This window comes from Neolamprologus multifasciatus, chromosome 11 (genome assembly GCF_963576455.1).
Source record: "Neolamprologus multifasciatus chromosome 11, fNeoMul1.2, whole genome shotgun sequence".
In the NCBI taxonomy this organism is placed as follows: domain Eukaryota; kingdom Metazoa; phylum Chordata; class Actinopteri; order Cichliformes; family Cichlidae; genus Neolamprologus; species Neolamprologus multifasciatus.
The window spans coordinates 23,816,052-23,825,159 of record NC_140449.1 but is presented as its reverse complement, the minus strand read 5'-3'; the positions used below and the strand labels follow the sequence as shown (position 1 = coordinate 23,825,159).

At 43.1% G+C, this 9,108-nt stretch overlaps 1 protein-coding gene across 6 annotated transcripts in view; it reads right to left on the bottom strand.

Annotated features, from left to right (window-relative positions):
• The window catches only part of znf574 (zinc finger protein 574), an 84,004-nt gene that overhangs the window by 38,114 nt on the left and 36,782 nt on the right, over positions 1 to 9,108 (bottom strand). For all 6 annotated transcript variants that reach the window (XM_085177664.1, XM_085177665.1, XM_085177669.1 and 3 more), the window contains exon 11: positions 2,806 to 2,977. The gene's annotated coding sequence lies outside the window, so the exon portion shown is untranslated. The remainder of the gene's footprint in view (positions 1 to 2,805; positions 2,978 to 9,108) is intronic.

Below are 9,108 nucleotides of genomic sequence, written 5' to 3'. Positions count from 1 at the left end.
CTAGAAGGAGAGAAAGAAAGGAGGAAAAGCAGAAGAGAGGAGAGAGGGAGAGTGCATGAAAGGTTAGCATGGTGACATTTGTGTCACTCTTCCTTATCGCGCATGTCATTCTCCTCCTCGCCACTCTCCACCCTGCCTGTCGTCCTGCTGTCTATTCCGTCCTTGTCACTCTTTCACGACTTTGCTGCTTGTTTGTGCCGACCTCCTCTCCACTCACTCTATGATTTGAGGCTTTCACTCTCTCCCAACAAGCTCATCTTCAAATGCTCTCGCCATCCCCATCTCACTTTTATTCCCTCTATCCAATTTCAGATCTTCACCTCTAACTTCTTTCATGCAATCATTTTTACTCTTTCTCTTCAGAATCCAAGGTGTCTGTTCACCACAGGCTCCACAGGCTGCATCAGGTGCAACAAAGGCACAAGACATAACTAGTTGGTCCAGACTAGATGTCACATTTTAATAAAAAGTGTTGTTTTTAGCTGAAAAACGCAACTTTTCTTCTATTATAGCAATAACACAAAATCATGTGAGATGTAATGCTAAGATGGATTATCTGTTTGACACAGTGGATGAAAACAATACCTTGAGGTGATATTTACACAAAATTGATTCAAATATTAAAATAAGATGCATTCAAATGAACAAGACAGAGTAGAGACAAATATCTTAGATATTTTAAAAATAACTTTATGCTCATTTTTATTTAACATTTTAAAACCTGAACCATTAAATAATTGCCAGAAAATTCAATTTTTTTGAAAAAAAAAAAGAGTAGTTATTGAACCTGCTGACAAAAAAAATATATTAATTTGCAAATGAGTTTTAATATGTATCATATTTGCTAAATCTGCCATTTTTGCAGTTTATTGCTTAAAAATGTATCATGCAATTTATTTAAGTTTTTTTTTTCCAGGGGGGGGAAAAAAAAGTCTCGAAACATCACAAAAACTCACGTATCGAGTATGATACTCTTGACGTTACAGAGTTAAAGACGCATAAAACAGTTTATTCCTCTGCAGTTGAAACAACATTAACACTTTTCAGTTGTGTTTTGGTGCAAAAGAAATGAGGAGAACCTCTTCAGTTAAAGATAAATGTAAAAATATTTTGCTCTCGTCTATAACATACTGAGATTTGGATTGAAATGTCATGCAGAGAGCTGCGTCATATTCGGTACTGTCACTTTAGACCTGACAGGTCACGCGATTTGCATTTCATTGTGCTCTCTTGCATTTAATGTAATGCAAACAAAACAATGAACCTTTTGTGAGTCATACTTTGGTACAGTTTCCAAATAGCGACACATATTATCTATGTATCAGTTCATGTTGTGGCAAAACGCATTCATAAATCCCTCTAAATTAACCCCGCTCCAGGTAGACAGGTATGCATGCAGATGACAGATGGCCCAAGCTTAGACAGACTTGGATGCCTGCTGAGTTTCTATTTTTCATTTCCTATTAAATCACACTACCTTTTGTCAAACAGATGACCCAATTCTAAAAATAGAGGCGCAATGTCAAATCTTACCCAACAGGTAGTCTCGACTCTGTTACTATGCAACAGTTTGCACCTGTTGAATATGATAAAGTCCTTTCTGAATCCTAATCAAAAAAAGCTTGCCGCTCTGAGTCGAGTGATGGATCTCTTCTTAAGTCAGAAAAGTACAGAGGAAAAAGGAAAAAAGGGAAAAAGTCATTTCAGAGCCCTGCAGTAATATCATCTCTTTTAACAGAGTAAAATCGTTAAATAAGTTTAGTGACTCCAGTGAGGTGGGTGATGGCCGATTTACAGTGAAACATTCGAGGCCATTCAGCTTATCAGCTCCAATCAATACTTCTGTTGGATATATACGACCCTCCCGTGACAGCGATATTCTCCAAGGACCATTTAAGATGAGACTAAGCACGGTGAGGTTAGTGCTCAGTGTTTTCTATTGTGTGCGTGTGTATAGGTCCAGCCTTTGTTGGCACCTTAAGCATGCTAAGGTGTCGCAGGTGTGAAAAGACGTAGGTGGGTGCGAATTGGTGGGCAGAAGGTATATCAGCGAGGAGTGCAAAGACAGAGGTGCGTGTAAAAAGAGTGACATTGTGTGTCTGTGCATGTACATATGTGTCACAGCTGTCATGCCAGAAGCTATTATATACACCGATCTACTTCATAACCTTCTGTTCCTCCAGTCCTTCACACTGAGGCTGAGCACAAACCTCTGCTCCCTCTGAGTGGGAAAAAAAAAAAGATTGACACGGACACAGAAATAGCAGCCCTTCCACACACACAAACACATCCACAGCATCTTTATTCATTTCCTTTGTCAGGAAAGAGTCTCAGAGCGTCCTCAGTGTGTCTAAAATCAAACAGAATGTAGTGAGGAGCCCGAAGAGACCGAGAGAGGGATGGAAGTAAGAAGGGGGGGGATGGGTGACACAGCCAAAGAGGGGAAGATGGAAAAGGAGGCAAAGAGAGGGGGGAGACAGGCAGCAAAATGGATTGAGCCATTCAGATTTTGTCTATATCCATTAAAACTGGATAGGACGGCTTATGCCCTGAGGCGTTTGGGGGGGAGGTAAAAGAAAAGGAGGATGGAAGGAGTGATGGAGGGAAACAGGTGGGGCTGGACAGGGTGAGTGGGTGAGACACAAGGAAATGAAGGGGGGCCCATCAGGAATGAAAATGCTCTGTATATAACTGCAGACTGAAGCCATACACATATATACACATATATATTTATGAAACAATCAACTAAGAGGTGAAAGAGAATGAAAAGAGGAGGGGGAAAAAAGGAGAGGGATGGACACTCACCCATTTCAGCGGGCTCTCCACAGGCAAGCACAATCCCTGCTCTGTGATCCCATCCTGGGGAAAGGCGCAGCGAGATCCTGGAGCTCCCTCCGCTGAATACCAATGGAGCTGCTATTATCAGCTCTCTCTCACACACACACACACACACACTCACACACTCACACACCGGCAACTGAGGAGGAAAAGGCACAAACAGCACACAGAGTCAAGTCTGGGGTAGTTGTTTAAATTAGAAAAGAAAAGCAGTTCAGTGACGCCAACAACATGTGACAATAAAAGGAAACACTGCAGCGGCACAACTGGATTTAAATTCCCTCCCAGCGCTCCTTGTATTCGCCTTTTTCTTATGAGGAAAAAACATCAGAGGCAGCGCACACAGCTGAGGCATCAGTCCACACACACACACATATACACACACTCATACAGTGCCTTTACACAGCCTATACAAATACTTACTGAGCTTATATTCAGAAATCCCAGTGAGTCCCACAGCTCACTCTATTCACAGCTCCTCTGCTTCACAGACGTGTTAGAGGAAAAATGAGTTGTCCGCTGTTTTTCTTTCCCTCCTTGTGGGTTCCTCACAGTAGTATTAGATGCAAAGATAAAAGGATATGAAGGCAGACTCTATATCCTCCCTTGGTTTCTCCTCACATGCAGTATACATCCAGTTTTTCTGTCTCCATTTGTTGATTCGGGTCCGATCCGTCCGCCTGCCAGTGGACTTCGCTGTGATACGGTGACACGCGACGGCAAACTGCATTCACTTAGTCACCCTCCCCTCTGCCTCTCCCCTTGCTCAATAGTATACCCGTACCTCCTTGGCTTTCTCCAATCTAATCAGCTAGCTCTCTCTCTCTGTCCCTCTCTGCACCCTCCTACTCTCTCCTCACCCTCCCTCCTCCTTCCCAACACCCACTCCTCTACACTCTCTCTCCCTCCTAGGTATTTTTTCTCAAAGATGGATATCAAAAATAAAAAACCCATCACCCCTCCATTCTCTCTCTTTGCTCTCACTGTCAGTTTGTCCGATAAGCATTTGAAATGTGGGGGAGCAAAAGAAAAAGCTGGTCATGAAGAAAACGCACACTATCTGAATGAGACGCACACTCACACACACGGCAACAGAAAGACAGAGAGAGTAATCAGAGGGATGTGTTACATCCACGGCCGGGGAAAACTACCCTGACAGAGTTTGACGTGGCTGCTCGCTCGGGGTGACAAACACTATCACACGACCGCACCACTCGCCTCGTCTCGTACCCCGTGACACACACACAAACGTGCACACACCAGCGCGCCACAATGTAAACACGCCCGTCGGCTCAAACGCAAAGGCGCATGTTGACATAATGTCGCTAATGTGCACACACAGACACATGAAGGCGTAGATCCAATCAGAGAGGGGAACCACTAATTGTGAAATTGTGATACTGGCGCCGCGTTTAACTAAGAATATACGAAACAACAACCGATGCCGGTGTATTTTTTTCTTTGTTTTGTTGTTGTCGTTATTGATTCCCTCGGGGTTGTCAGACAAACCTGCAATAAAGTTTTTTAACTTTGCGATGAAGGTTGTAATAAAAGGAGAGAGCCCTGTGAGCTGGTTTGGTCAGACGACCTGAGCAGCACTGCATCATTCACGCCACCATGAATCGTTCTCCTCACGTTGTGAATTTATAAATTATCGAACATGCTTTTTTATTTCTTATTGATAGTGTCAATTTTTCATGAATTCTTTTCATATTTAAATGAAATCCACTTTACTGGACGCCACCGCCTCCATCACATGCTCTTTATATAAGGACAAATTAAGTCGTGCAAATGTATGGAAATGTACTGCTGATAAGGGCAACACAGTGGTGTAGCGGTTAGCAATAACACTCCTGGTCAGCTTGGACCTTTCTTTGAGGCATTAGCACCAATTAACCTCGCAAGCGGCCCAAAGACGTGCTTGCGAGGTTAACTGGTGATTCTAAATTGGCTGGAGGTGCGGATGCATGAGTGCGCGGTCAACAAGACAAATATTGGCAGATGCAATCTTCAGTCGATAAACCAGTGCATAACTGTATCACAGCGTGCTGTTAGCTCATTTCCATCTCTATATTTTTATTCTTGGACTCTACTAGAGCAGTTTTGCAGAATTCAGATTTACATATGACCCTTATTTATCTTTTACTGAGCCTGGGTGAAGCCACGGTCTAAAATAAGTCATTTTGATGCATCCACATTTCTTCTGACAGGCTACCACTGGCAAACAGAAGGTCTGAATGCAGGAAGGGTGAACTACAAAGTGAGATTAATGGGTTAGCGAGTTATGTTGAGTGTAAAGTGTTCTGCAGTAACTCATGGTTTGGTTTAAACTCGTCCAGAAGCATCATCATTTCACTGATTCTTTCTGTGTACAGCATCTCATGAGCGTGATAAAGATTCTCTCTTGAAGAAATACTATTTATGCTTTTCGTACTTTTTTGTGGAACTTCTGAAGCAGCACCTTACTAAAACAACTGAGTGAAGCCCAGCTGTAAACTTACAGCAGTTCATATTATGTGAGCTGCACTGGTACTGAAATTTGCATGCGTTAATCTGGTGATTCATAAAGTGTATAAATGTTTTTATGCTTGCTTCAAACGCTGTTAAGTCTCTTTTGCACTGCTCCAATTGCAGCTAATAATGCGCAGATCAGAAAATTCATCTGTTACATTTGTAGTTTATTTGCAGTAACAGCATCTCGTTGTACTGTTACATTTTATGTTTAATCTTTATTACCCATTTTTTTGCTCTCTGTCTGGAGTAGGCGGTGCCTTTATGTGAGCGTGCAAAGATCTTTAAGCAGAAACTCTGAGTCGCCAGAGAAACCACCATTGTGATACCTGCTATCTGGGGTTTTAGGTTTTGTCTAGCCAGCTAGATATCCCACTTGTGGGAGGGGCTTCTGTGCTCTGAGAAATCAGCTGGGTGTTTAGAGCGTCTGAAGCTCTGAACAGTTTTTGGCACATATTATGTCATCGTTGTTTAATATGAGCGTGAACAACTGTAACAACACAGTGACAGAAAATATGGAAAAGCATGATATGAGCCCTTTAAACATGAGCGATACAAGGTTGCGGATCGATTCCCTGCCTACTTCAGTCTGCATGGCGAAGGATCCATCCAGTGTGAGTGTTTGAGTAAATGTTTAATAAATATATATATAATAGTCTTCAATAGCAAGTTAATTAGATAAGCATTTTAATTATAATCATGCTTGTGTAAGCCACTTTGGAAACCCACCTCCACCCCAGCTCATTTCATACCATTTCTAACCGAATCAATGTGATGTCGGTTGTCATTGATCCCAAGCCCCACCCCCAGCTCCCCAGGTGGTCCAGCAGCAGACAGAAATTACCACAGATGGAAAAGAAAAATCCAGTTTTGACTAAAGTGGTCCTGACAGAAATGAACTAATGCAATGCTTAATAAAATAAAATTGAGTTGAATTGATTTCAAGTGGTAAATGGCATTTCAGCATAGTGAGTCCTTTGGCTTATTAAGAAGAATGGGCTGCCTATACTTTTTACTAATGAATCAAACTTTCAGTAGAACACTTTTACTTGTAATCAAGTATATGTAACTCACAGAAAAGTGGGGACTACTTCCTCTCCCACACACCCAAACCATTGCTGAAAAACATTCCTCCTCTCACTGGAGCACCCCGACTCTTCATGCACAACTCCCTTGAATGGAGCTGACACCCTTCTCACTATAATGTTCAGTCATACAAGGCACAACTCAGCAACAGCACGAGCCCATTGCAAGCAGACAGCAGTCTCCAGAGAAGCAGCTCACAGTCTATGATGTCACTGCCTAACTCCCATATCCCCACTTTCGATCAGGCTATGCTGTCTCATCCCCCCTAACGAGACTGGGACACTGGCCTTATGATACCACTGCTCCTCTCTGGTGGGTCCAAGTAGCCTTTTCAATATAGATCTTTTTCTTAACCTTACAGCCCCAGCGCTCTCTTAGCATTTTGTGTCCTCCAAGGCTTTTAAACTCACCACGGTGTGTTGAATCATTGATTTTGTCACTCTGTGCATGAGGTGGCGCTTTAATTGCTAGTGACAACACAGTGTTGCCTAACTCTGATGTTTGTACACTATGCTTTAAAAGATTTGTCCAGATGTAATCTATTGAATTTAATAAAGTGGCAGCAAAATAAATAAATAAAAATGCTTGCGTGTCAATCATTAATTAATCCGCACTGCTCCAGTCCAACCTATGACTTATTTCATTCATAACCTGAATGCTAAGTGCTGTACGCTAATGTTAAAACCTATTTGCGTCTCATATATTAAATGATAGCCTCTGGGTATATCAACTCTGGCTTGTCCGCTAACCTGTCCCCTAATCAAACCAGGAAGCAAATATAGCATGTGACAATGCTGAGCTGTCTCCTCCGCTTTGGTTTCAAACAGCCCCCTCCACTCACCGCCCACCCAATGCATCATCATGTTTTCACCTATTCACTTTGCATCTCATAAAATAATGTGCATCTCAAGATGTCTTTGTCCAGTGGGCGGACAGTGCTGGAACACCTATTACTCACTCATGCTTGAGCCTATTAGACTGCAACCATGTCACGCTAGAGGTTCCCTTAGGCCACGGCTGGGGTTTTTTCTATGCATGTGTGTGTGTTTATGTGGACATTTGGATATGACTGTTTGTGCGTCTGTCCAACTTGCAATACAAGTTCCTTTGTAGTCTGTGTGCATGTGGTGTGTTTGTGTGTGTGTGTGTTTTTCGGTGGAAGATTTGGAGGGCTGCGTACACACAGCGTTACCCCTAGCTGTGACCCACAGCTGCAGTTTTCAAGAAGTCAGGAGGAGTCTCCGCATGCTGTCTCTCCCATTTCATCAGACACACTGACGTGCACCCCGCAGTCCAAGCGCGTGCACGCGGTCTAATTTACCTCTGGTTTAATTTACCCCGCTCTCATTTGTTTTTTCCTTCACTGCTGAGTGACACCGAGACTGCTGCATGCGCACGACTATCTCCGTATCATACCTCCATCTTTTTAAGTGTTTACAATATAATGCGAATAATCCTACTTGGTTATTTACCTTAATATTAGTGGTGATTTAGGCCTCCACAGAAAGTCTGCTGTCACTCTCTGTTTCAGTCTCCCTCCTCTCTCTAAATATGCATTCAACAGCTGTCTCTCATCTCCATCCCACACCACTTTGCTCTTGACAAATTGATGTGGAGCGCTTTTACATAACAACTATGTAACACGCGCGCACACTCCAAATACCATCCGCAGCACAAATGTAAACCTCGCCGAACCATTACACATTGCACTTAAGTGCAGGTGTTAAAAGCCCAGTGTTTGCAAGCGCCGGGCGTTACGTGTGAGAGTGTTTCCTTAATTTTCACTGTGCAGAGCGCAAATGTGGCTTCCATGTTAACTACTGCTTGGAAAGCGTGGACGAGAGGGGAGGGAAAGGCAGAGGAAGACAGAGAGAGGAGGGAGAATTGACATTCTGCCCGAGCACTGCGCTGTGCTCATGGCATAATGATTAGCTCCTCAGTATTCCAGTCACATATGCTTCACTATCAATGAGAGAGAGAGAGGAAGGAGCAAACATGAGGGAGGGGACTAGCAGAGGGAGGTGTGGGGGGGTATCACATAGGCAGAAACAAGGTGAACAAGAGAGCAAATGATGAAAAAAGTGAGAGGGTAACGGAGGACAGAACACAGGACTGTAGCGTGACATAAGCAGCAGCAGCAGCAGACGTAAGTGCGAGCACGCTGCAGTAAGCTGACACACACAGATGGACGCTGCGTGCGCAACAGTCGGACACATTTGCAAACTAAAAAAAAAAAGGAAACACACACACCCTGCATCCACACGTACGCTGAAATACACGTGGAGAATACTTTGTCAAAGTCACAGCAGTTACAGCCACCTCAGCAAAGAGAGAGATGGGGGGTTGGTGTGGGGGGTTGGTGAGGGACGAGAGAGACAGAGAGGAGGGTGAGGATGCAAAAAAAAGAAAAAGAAAAAAGGAGCGAAAAGGGAGAAAAAGAAAAGGACAGAGGACGGAGAGGAAGCATGTGCCAGCAATAAATATATAATCACAAGACATAGAGAATGATAAATGTATACCATTACTTAAATAGGTCAGTCATACATTAATAACATCGTTGTGATAATAAAGTTGGGAAGTCAGCTGTAGCCGGCTGAATAAGTTTGCATAAGTGCGCTCACTTAGTCAAATACAAAGAAGTACATCATGTTTCTGCATGCCCCGTAACTCAGA